Source organism: Geospiza fortis, unplaced genomic scaffold (assembly GCF_000277835.1).
Source record: "Geospiza fortis unplaced genomic scaffold, GeoFor_1.0 scaffold896, whole genome shotgun sequence".
NCBI classification, from domain to species: Eukaryota; Metazoa; Chordata; class Aves; order Passeriformes; family Thraupidae; genus Geospiza; species Geospiza fortis.
The window spans coordinates 443,185-454,076 of record NW_005054556.1 but is presented as its reverse complement, the minus strand read 5'-3'; the positions used below and the strand labels follow the sequence as shown (position 1 = coordinate 454,076).

The following is a 10,892-nucleotide window of genomic DNA, read 5'->3' as shown; positions in this document are numbered from 1 at the left end:
CGAGCACCGAATATTTGCTGGTGCCAGGGAATATTTGCTGGGTGACTCCTCCTTGATTTTGGTCGTTCACTAAAACCCACCTTTTATTGTACCAGGTGATCTTATCAGTGATTTAACAAGTGTAGGAATCAAAAACCTTCCAGTGCTGGGATTTTGTTAAGACTCTTTTTTTAGCACCTGGAGACAGTGAGAAGTGATGGGGGGCACTGGGGGCACAAGCATCCTCCTGCCAGAAAAATGATTCTGATGATTCTGCCAACTTTGCCTTGCTCCAAGGCTTTTTGCTGCAGGCTCCAGGTGTAAAACCGAGAGCTGGAGGAGGCACTTCCCTCCCGCATTTGGGGCGGGCAGGAGGGGAGGTGGTCCAGCCGCACGATGACAGATGATGCAAATGCTCGCGGAGCGCGGAATCCATCGGGCCGGCGGGAGAGGAATGCAGCTCATCTCCGAACCAGCCTCCGCCGCGGCGTCCTCGCCGAGCATCCCCTCCTCGGCCGGAATGACATCAGAGCAGCTCCGAGTCCCTGCAAGTCCGCGGGCGAGCGCGGCGCCGGCGGCAGGACCGCGAGCAGTGGCTCCTGGGCTGATCCCAGAGTTCTCGCAGCCTTTCTGCCGGAGCCTGGCGGCTCCCCGGCGTCATACCCGTGCCCAAGAAGAAAACTGCATTCGGAACGCTGTGCTGAGCAGAGGTTTGGATGGTTCCAGCTGGCTGCTCGCTCTGAAAGGACAGGCTGGGTACAAATGAGATGTGACTGTGCCGGTGGAGTTCAATGACTGGGGCAGGAGCAAGAGAAGCCTTCCTGGGATGCTGCTGAGAGCTACTGGCAACTGAGAACTCTGCCTGGTTCACCTGGAGCCCCGTGAAGAGCTTTGAACAGCAGGAGTCTCTTTGCTGCGCACCAGGAAAGAAATTCTTCTCTAGGTAAGCTGTTCAGCTTCTCAACCTCTGCTTGTGGGCATACATTCATACCAGCACACAGACAGCGCCTACACTCAGAGCAGGTACAAATATCCAGCGTGTCCAATGATCTGCCTGGAACCTCTGCACAGTAAGTGCTTCCAAAAGCTGCCTGGAGCCTGGCATCCCCAGGATTATTTGGAAGTTTGAGATAGTCTTTACCATGCAAGTGCCCCTGATGCCAAGAGATGTTCCCAAGGGAAACAGCTGTCTGTCTACATGTATGAAAGGCCAGAGAAGGGAGAGCACGGGAAGTTAGGTAAGGGGGAAAAGAGGATACAGTTGCTTCTTTAGTCTTCTTTACATCCTTTGCCTTTTTTGCTACCATCCAGCAAAGTTCAGTGGAACTACTGCACTAAAATGACCTGGTAGAAGCTTTCCATGGAGATACATTAAATATGCACCAAAGCAAGAGTAGTGGAAGCCAAAACCTACAGATTTGCTCTCTTCCAGCACTTTGATAGCAAACTACATCTGTCAGAAACATTTTTTTTTTTAAACAGCATGATCGTTTATAGAGTGGAAGCAAGGATTGTTAGAGGCAGTAAGAGCTAACACATAGTGAAGAAATCACTGTGGGCTCTTCAGATGCTCCAGAGCCCTGTTCAGCAGCAGCCCAGGGGTTTTATCCCACAGCTGGCACAGGGACTCCAAGTCACTGCTGCTGGGAATGAACACTCACAGGAAAATGCTCAGAGGTGAAGAAGTCTCTTCCCACAAGCCCCGCACTATCCTAAGCACACATACCAACAAAACCCCACCCTCAGGAAGTTCTCTTTTCCCCAGGGAATTTACCAGGTCATTTTTTACTAACTCCTGTTAGTAAAACATACAGTTTCCACATTCTCATTCATATTGCCTGAAGTCTCCCTCCTTCCCTCTGTGGGAATCAATGCTGCAGAATCTGGCCTACCCGCTGTAGCAGGTTACTCCACCTCTCCTAGCTGTGAATGCTCTCAGAGAACAAGATAAAAAGAGAAATAACTCATTTTCACCCCATTTCTTCAGTAGCTTGAATCGTGATCCTCCTACCATAAATGTTCAGCCTGTGCAAGGACAGCAGGATCTCCTTTTCACAAAGTTTCAATAGCTGGCCACGTTTCCAGGTGCTCCCTGTCTTGCCCTATCCTGTCTGTGCACTCTCCCCACGCACCTTTTCCCCTCCCTAAAGCTGCACTGCCTGCCTGGCTTCTGGAAATGCTGCTCTAAAGGAGGGGCTGGGGTGGGCTGTGAACTGCCAAGTCCGTTTAACTAAGGAAATTCTTTGCTTCGAGCTCCCTCCTGAATCTTATCAATCAGATCCTCTGATATCTGCTCAGTTGGGTTGGATGTTCCTCATGCCATTGCTCTGTGCACAAATCTACAACTCTCTGTCAGGTTTTGTGCCATTTCCCCAGAACATGGCCCTTTTTTTGGATTCATAATAGATGCCTAATGTCTGAAAGCCTCAGAATTGAAAGCAGAGTACCTTCATGTCTTGTTGACACCACTCTCTTCTGCAAGGCTGGGGAAATGCTCCTCTAACTTGCCTTTTATCAGAGTAAATCAAATTCAAAGGGTTACATTTCAGCAGAGAGCAGGATGCTTTAGTGACTGACCACTTGCACACGCACACACACACCACATACAAATCCTTTTCAGCCTGAACACCCTATTAACTCACACTATCAAGTTCTGCAAGTCCTATTAAAACTTTATGGGTGTTCAGAGGCTGTGATATCTGCTGTATCACTCTCTGTAATGGTCATGATCAGCCTTAGCACTGTGCAGGAATCATGAGCTGCTCTAGAGTTCAACTGCCATAGTCACTATGAGCAGGATAAAAATATGCTAATAGTAAAGATTTTTATTTTTTAAGGTTGCAGTACAGGAATTATCCCAGCAGTATAATGAGATACTTCAAGGAAAATGTGACCGTATATTGCAAACCCATGGCAATACTGAGCACAGAAAATGCTAATGAGTTCCTATTAGTTCTGACTCTAAGTTTTCAGTTAGATAAACAAAAAATTGCATTTAACTCTATGTCCCCAGAAAAAGATTCATCATTTCTCTACAAGCAGTAAAGCAAGCCATATAATGAACTTCTACAAAAAAAAAAAAAGTATTATTTCTGTTCCAAATCATCCTGATTTGCCCACAAACAATTTTGCTTTGACTGCCTCTATGACCATAGGGCTGGCTGAGCTTCAGCTGCATGAATACTCTGCTGTTTGCTTCCATCAAGTGTTTGCCTTGCTAAGCTTCCATAACCCCAGAATCTAAGAATGGTTTGGGTTGGGAGGGACCTTAAAGAGTATCCAATCCCAACCCTCTTTCTGCAGCTCCATAGGTGCATTCAAGAAACTGCTTTCCATACCCACACCATTGGCTTTTCTGAACAAAGCAACCCCTGGGCTGAGAGCAGCAAGGCATTGCAAGCTGGGGCCTGGATGGCTGAAGGAAAGGTTACCTTGGAATTGTGCAGGAAGCTGCACTTGGCCCAGCCTGGGGAGTCATTTCAGGAACAGGGCATTGAGCTTAGGGTGAGCCAAGGGCTCTCCACACTTTCCAAGGGGAGGGGAGCCTGGGTTGAAATTGTGCGTGTTAAGGAGCACAGTGTAAGGGGGCAGCCCATCAGATCCCTTGTTCTCAGGCCTGGGATGCAGTTGAGGACCATTAGAGGAGGTAGAAGGGCTGGACTCTTAGGGAGAAGGGTCTCTGCTGGAAATTGGGTGGAACATCAAAGAGTCCTGTCTCCCCTGTTGAGATAGGCTGAAGAAGGCAAAGCTCACAGCAACAAGTCTCTCTCTCCTCTTGAGATGCTAAAGCAATGCCCCCCACCAAGGTAAGCCACCCAGAAGAGTGCTAGATAGAAATTCAGAATCAATTCTCCATCTGTGTCAACATTCAAATTAGAAAAATTGAGCCATTAAAAGCATCAGGTACTGGAAGAAAATGAAAATCATGCACGTCAATCCTAAACATTTATTACAACTACTGTCTCTAATAATTACAGTGGAATTGGAATTCCTACTGAAACTAACAGTTGCTATAGAAAAATAATAATATTTTACCTAAACAGCAATGCCACCAGAATTACATGGCAACAGCACACCAGTGTAGAAACCATGTCAGTATTTGATGAGGAAAACACATTGGCACCACAAGTCATGGATGGCCATTTGAACTCAATTCAAAAGGAACAGAGAAATATTAAAACCTATTCCCTTCCCTCTGGCTACAGAAGGGGTCACAGCTGCTCTCCCCAAGTGGAGGCAAAGGGAGCAAATTCATCCTCCCTCCTCTGCTGCAAGGATGGGTTTTACAGAGCCAGAGCAAACACAGAAGGAGAAGCCAGAGCAGGGTGGGCTTCCTTCATGAGGAAGGAAGCACAAAGGAAGGGATTCCCTCTTCCTCCTTGGATGCTGGTGGCATAAGAACTCTCCTTCCTAAACCTGGCCAAGGGAGACCAGGCTGATGCCCCACAGCTCCAGACTCTTACTAATGGCTGGGTTTTCATCTCCCACATGTAAATATCAGCACCAGGCACAAACAGCAGAGAGAATCATGTGGACAGGCTCTCCCCTGAGCAGAGCTCTGCACGAAACCTCCCCTCCTGAAGGACTATCCACAGCTACTTATTCCAGCCCACACTCTGCCAGGCTCCACTGAAAGGATTGCATTTAGCTTTTAGTGTATAAATAAGTGTTCTGATAAATAATTAATAGTAGCTGCTGGCCGTAAAAGAGGCGGCTGTTTGGAAAGTTAAGCAGTCTGTCATGAAATATGCACCCACCTCCTCTGTGCTCTACTTCCAGGGGCTGTTCCAGCCAACATCTTGTCCTTTTCCATGGGACCATATTGTGCAAGGAGGAGGCCAGAGCTCAAGTTCCAGACCCTCAGGGTATTCTTGAATTTAATCTCTCTCACTGGGGTATAGATCACCCCCTAAAGCACCAGAAGGGAGGGCAGGTGGTCAGTGATTCACAGAGAAATGTTTGGAAATGAGAGGAAAGTGCACTCTTCTAGGCTTCTAGGTAAGATACAGAAATTAGACTTATTGATCACGTTTGATTTTAAAGCCCTCAAAGCTTCTCAGGGTTTTTTAATTTAAACCAAAAAAAGCAGGGCCCAATGCCTTGATATTTTACCAGACTACCTGCATTCTACCCCACTAAATAGCTGGTATAACTATAGGGCATTTTTAATTATTACTACTCTGTAGACCCTATTCAGGGTGCAATTTTAAATGGCTCCACTACTCTGCCCCCTTAGAGTCCTGCTGTTTAGAGTGGAACTGTGCATCAGCATCCTGGTGAATTAATCACCTGCAGAAGGGCATGGTACCATTGCTTGTACCTCAAAAATCACAGTTAAAGACTAAGAGAATTCTGTGATATCCAACGTGCACATAGCAAGCAAAGTGAGCCCTGCATGACTCCAAACACGTGACAGGCTCCCATCAGACTAACTCCCCATCAGCCTTGGTGCAAGCTCCATGTGCCTGCATCAATCACAGGCAATCATTCTGCACACTCAGGTTTTTAACTGAAGGACCTCCCGAAAGGCTTTCTCCTCCATGGAAAAAAATATTTGTGTTCAGGCAGAAAATAAAGTCTCTATGTATATAGAGTTACCTAAAACTGAGCTTTAAGGATTACAAGATATTGTGTCAAATGATGAGACATAATTTTGTCAGCCCCTTCCATAACCCAGAAAGCCAGGCTGGATTTCCTTGTCCATGATACACCCTGGAGATTGTTATTGAAAACCAAGTGGAGTTATACATCCAGCCCTCAGGACAGGAGGACAGGGATGTAAAGACAATTCCAGCCTGATTCAGGGGCACTATGTTCAGAAAGACTGACAACCATCTGGATTTTTTTTTATTCCACACTCTGCCCCTTCAACAATCAGTTAATGCCTCAGTAGTTCAATCAACACAGATTTTCCACGAAAGCAAGAGGTTAATCAAAGCCTCTCTATTCCATCACAGAGCTCTAATGGAATTAGTTCTAGTTCCAGTCTCTGAGCTCAGCGTGACTCAACAAAAAAAATCCCTTGAATTCCCAAGCAGGACCCTTATCCTACTAGTGGCATTTCCAAATTGAACTTTATCTAGACAAAACACAGAATAGATCTTTCAAAAGGAAACATTTGTTTGTATTTTGAGCCAAGAGCAAAACAGTATCTATAGGTCACAGATGACACACCAGCAATCTCTACAGAGATCTTTCATTTGGCTGACAAAGTGGCTCCTCTCAGAGAAACCCCATAAAGCAGTGGCAGGAATAAACACAAAGGAATTGAACCAGGGTACAACAAAAAAGAAGAAATAGGAAGCAAGCACAGCAAACACATTTGCCTGCACATGAAAGCGTGAATTTTGCACTGGCTTTCCCAAAAGCACACTTTGCAATATCCCTGCTATACACATCCGAACCAAACACAAATAATCTTAGAGCATTTTACAGCTAATGCCCATGTTAAAGGTAGAACAGACCAGTATTCCTCAACAAAGACAGGGAAAATGAAATATTGAAAAAAATCATTGGCCTCCAGAGGGCAAAACATGATAGTGGCAGAGACAGAAATCAAAGGTTCTACCTCTGCCTTATCTTTTCACCATAAAGCATTTTTCCTCTTGGTAGGCAAACAGTACCCCTCCAGTCATTTCATGGCAAGAATTTCAATTTGTGTTAATCATCTTGCATAAAACTTCCTCTGACTGTCTTGTCTGCAACACTTAAGTACATTCAAGAGAAAGTCTCTTGGATATTGTAGTATTTTTGTTACATGACCACATTTCTCTGTCTAGATTAGGTTTACTGACGGCAGTCATTGCGCAGCCCTAAGTGGTCCCCACAAAAAGCTGATCTTGCCTGTAAAGAACTGGTACTAAGACTCAACATTTTCTTGGAGGACTGCCTAGAACCTAGAGTAGAACTAAGACTAGGAAGAGAAAGGAGAGATATTATAAACTTAACTTGCTACTTCCCAACTGCCATGCAACAGAAGCAGTGCTAAATGCAAGTACTTATGAGCAAGGGGGAAGAGACCAAATTTTCCCCTTTAGAAGCTGTTCACAAGTCCAAGAAGCACACACACACACAAAAAAAAAAAAAAAAAAAAAAAAAAAAAAAAAAAAAAAAAAAAAAAAAAGAAGGCACACGTGGAGGGCCACCCTGGCTTCATTTACTCTCCTTGCTCCATTTTGCTTGGAAGCCAGTACTTGCCAAGCCCTGCCCGGTTGTCACCAGGACTGGGGGCTTGGATGATGCTCCAGTCCTCACATCTGCTCTGATCAGAGACTGGTGGGACCAAACTCTGTGTCTTCTCCCTCTTTTTCTACCAAATCCTCTAACAATAACCAAACCCTTCGGCCAGTGAGGACAAAGATAGGGATAGGGGACTCCAGCAGAAATTACTCAAAGAATAAATAAATGGAAGCTGTTATAATGAGAATCAATGTACACAGAGCTTGAAAACTGTGTCTGACTGGCTGGAACTGGGCTTGAGCAAACTCAGAATAAAGCCCTGTTTAAATTTCATGTGGCAAATGTGCTGTATGAGAGATTTAAGTATAAAGTCTTTGTTATCTGGGTTTAAATAGACTTCCTCTGCAGTAGCAATAGATCACTACTATGTGACAGCAGTAGTCCCTCTGAAATAAGTTAGTGGCCTCCTTTTAATTCCTAGCACAGATGTGACCACATCTGACTTACTCACAAATAGTCCCTGTGACAGGATACAGACACCACAAAACATGTTATTCAGTGAAATATTTTGGCATTGGTATAAGAGTGGACGCATTTTAATTATCTCACATGGTGGCAAACGTTTTTAGCTCCCAGAAAAGCAAGAGGACAACAGAAAGTGTGGGAAACAATTAACTATTAAAAGAAAAAAGCATAAAGACCAAATAGTTCAGCTTCTAACAGGCTGTTCCAGAGCCTGGGAATATATCTCTTTTTTTTTGTAAAAGTAAAGTTTTAGTAATCACCCATCAACCTGTAATCCTTGGTAAATTTTCAAAATCAATACAGAAAATCTGCAGTTACTTGGTTGCTAATAGAACTATAAAAAAGGGGTTTAGCAATTTTTTTAATGGCTTTGCTTGTCTGCCCAATCAAGCAACACGTACAGAGTTTGGCTACTGCATTGATTGGCTTTTAGGAGTCCTAGTTAGGCAGCCATTCTACTGCACAAATGTTGTGTCTCAGCTGAGTTCACAGCACAAATCATTCTCTTGGAACTGGATAGCTAATTGACAGCCTTAGGAAAGGGGAAAACAGTACCAGAATAGATGGACTGTAATAAAACATCTGATACAGCATCTCACAAAAGTTTTATTTCAAGAGTTAAATGAATTCAAATTGGCTTCCATTGGAGCATTAAACTATGAATTGAAAAGTGATGAAGAGCCATTAACCAAGTGAGAGCAGGAGATTTGCTGCATCAAGTCAGGGCAATGTTTTGTGGGCTGCCTCAGAGCACCGTGCAAAGCCTGCTTTTATTCACCTCCATTCCCCTGGGCTGGGGCACTGACAGTGTGGTGATTCCACCTGCCCTCTCCAGTAATCCCACCAGGAAAGCAAAGCAAGGACTCAGTCCTGCAGGGCACACACTTCTGTGATTGCAGCTCCAACTCCCTGCCCTGACATTTTGGTTCTGTCATCGTGGCTTTGGCACTAAGCTGCTGCCCTTCAGATCATCTCTCAACACCACCTTCTCAGCCTTTTGCTGTCCTACGCACATCAAGAAACAGCTGCTGAAGGGCATCATGCAAGGGGCCGCTGTTTCCAGCTCAGCCACGGGGTGTCTGAGTGACCTTGGGAAAGCCAGGCTTGTACCCTTTAATGCTGTTTAGCTTCTTGAATTTTTGGTGAGTTACTGGTGAGAAGTGGTGGATCTTAACACTATCACTCATGCTAGAGAGACACATTTATTAGAAACTGCATTGAGAAGGTATATTTAAAATAATAATTAAATTAAGTCTGTCCTGAGAGTTAAGATGTTTTGCCTGTGACATCCAAATATCATGTGTATTGCGATAATTTTTGTGCCACCACACAACATCTGGAGCTGCTCAGATGGTGAGTGTGGTCACTAACACTTATCTGTTGTGATGATCACTAGAGCCACTCTGTCAAGAAACAGAAAATACATATATAGGTTCTCTCTTCATGCATGGCTCTCCTCAGACCATACCTAAATTACTGATTTCTGGGGGCTCCCACACCTGACACTCCAGAGAAAGCACGGGTCAGAAATTCCTGAGGAAATATTGCAACTACCCATTATGTTCAGAAATACCAATGCATTAGAGACACATGAATGGTGCCATTTGGAGGAAGCCTCACTGAAACATCCCAGATGGGATATTTACGGAATTTCTGGGTGGTCCAAATGACCGTGGGACTGCCGGAAGTTAACGGGTCACAAGAAGGAAGCGGTGAGGCTGAACATCAGGCAGCACTCACCACAAGGGTGGTCTGGCTAAGTCTTAAAACACATTTCTGCAAGGAGCTAAGCCACATGAAATGTCACATTTGGGCTGGGGAACCAAAGGATGTGCACAGGTGTGAGAAGATCCCTATGGGCAAAACTCATCTGCAAATCACCCTCCAACCCCTGCTCCACCAGGGAGCCTTTTCACCACCTTCTGAAATCATCTGGAAAAGCTCAAAGCCAAAGAGAAATAGAAGTCAGAAGGGTCAAACAGCTCCCTTCCAAGTACTGTTTCATGCTAAAAATCACACCAGCTTTCATCAAGTGCACAAGTTGAAGTATTTCAAAGTCTTTGCTTTATATTCATTGATTATTGACTTCACCTTTTGGCATCATTTAGCTTTCTGAAATCACACAAGATTACATGTACAATATAGACTTGATCAAACGGCTGAAAACACCGAAAAATTGGACGTTTAACTTACACATGATTATGCATTGAAAAGAAACAAAAGAGGTGAAAGTACTGAGCAGCCTCTCCACTCAGAAATGATAAAATACAAGTCAGAAGCTCTGCAGCCCTTATCAGCTCAGAAGCTGGCCTTATCCTAGGCAAAAAGAGTTTTCTAATACGTTGTGATGAGCTATGAGAAGCTGGTACCGACACCCCTCTCAAGCAAAGCCACATTTACAAACACAAAACACGTTGCAGCTTGGCCAAGTTTGGAAAAAAAAATTACTTTCAAAGAGGATGTAAGTTTTGTGAGCTCAGCCAAAAAATCTCCTGTAAACTTTTCTGAGAGAAAGAAAATAAAAAAATGCACTTTTTCTCCTTCCTCAGTGAACAGAAACCCTGAATTTTTGCAAATGGTCACCAGGAGTCATTCATCACTCAAATCAGGCTGCTTGTTTCTGTAATGAATGAGGAGTCCCATGCAAGGAGCAGCAAGGCAGCTGTCATAATTCATTGGGCTGGTAGTAAATGACAGGACTCATACAAGCTTAGAAAAAAAAGAAAAAGGAAAGGCTTTACATTAGGTTTTTAGCCTAAAGGGAAGTTTTATATATAGACAATAAAGACATTCTGACTTCTGATTTATTGGCAGAATAAGGAAGGGAAAGCTCTGGCCTGCCTCCAGGTGAATTGCTCCCAGCAGTGCACTGTGGTGCAGACAGGAGATTGGGAATGGCCGCAGTGCTGTGGAACAACCAGAGTCCTGCTGCTCTGCTGGGCAGTGCCAGCACTGACATGCTCTGAACCCACTGCAGATGTCAATCCCGTTAGCTCCATCCTCAGGGTGAGCCAGCACAGCTGATGGCTTCATATCCATATTTCTACTTCCCATAAGCTCAAGGAGCTCAGAGATCCTCTGCCTACCATGATCAGAGGTAAGAGGAGCTCCCCCAGCCCACTCGCCAAGTGTGCTGGCTCAGGCACCGAGCCCTGGGGGAAGCTGTGCCCATGGGAGCTGCCCACGAGGAGCCAGCTTGAATTCCTGCT

At 44.7% G+C, this 10,892-nt stretch overlaps 1 protein-coding gene across 1 annotated transcript in view; it reads left to right on the top strand.

Moving 5' to 3' along the window:
- The first annotated feature begins 729 nt into the window (after positions 1-729).
- Positions 730-10,892, top strand: part of NDST4 (N-deacetylase and N-sulfotransferase 4) — a 64,643-nt gene continuing 54,480 nt past the window's right edge. Inside the window, exon 1 of the mRNA XM_005429556.2 lies at positions 730-922. The gene's annotated coding sequence lies outside the window, so the exon portion shown is untranslated. The remainder of the gene's footprint in view (positions 923-10,892) is intronic.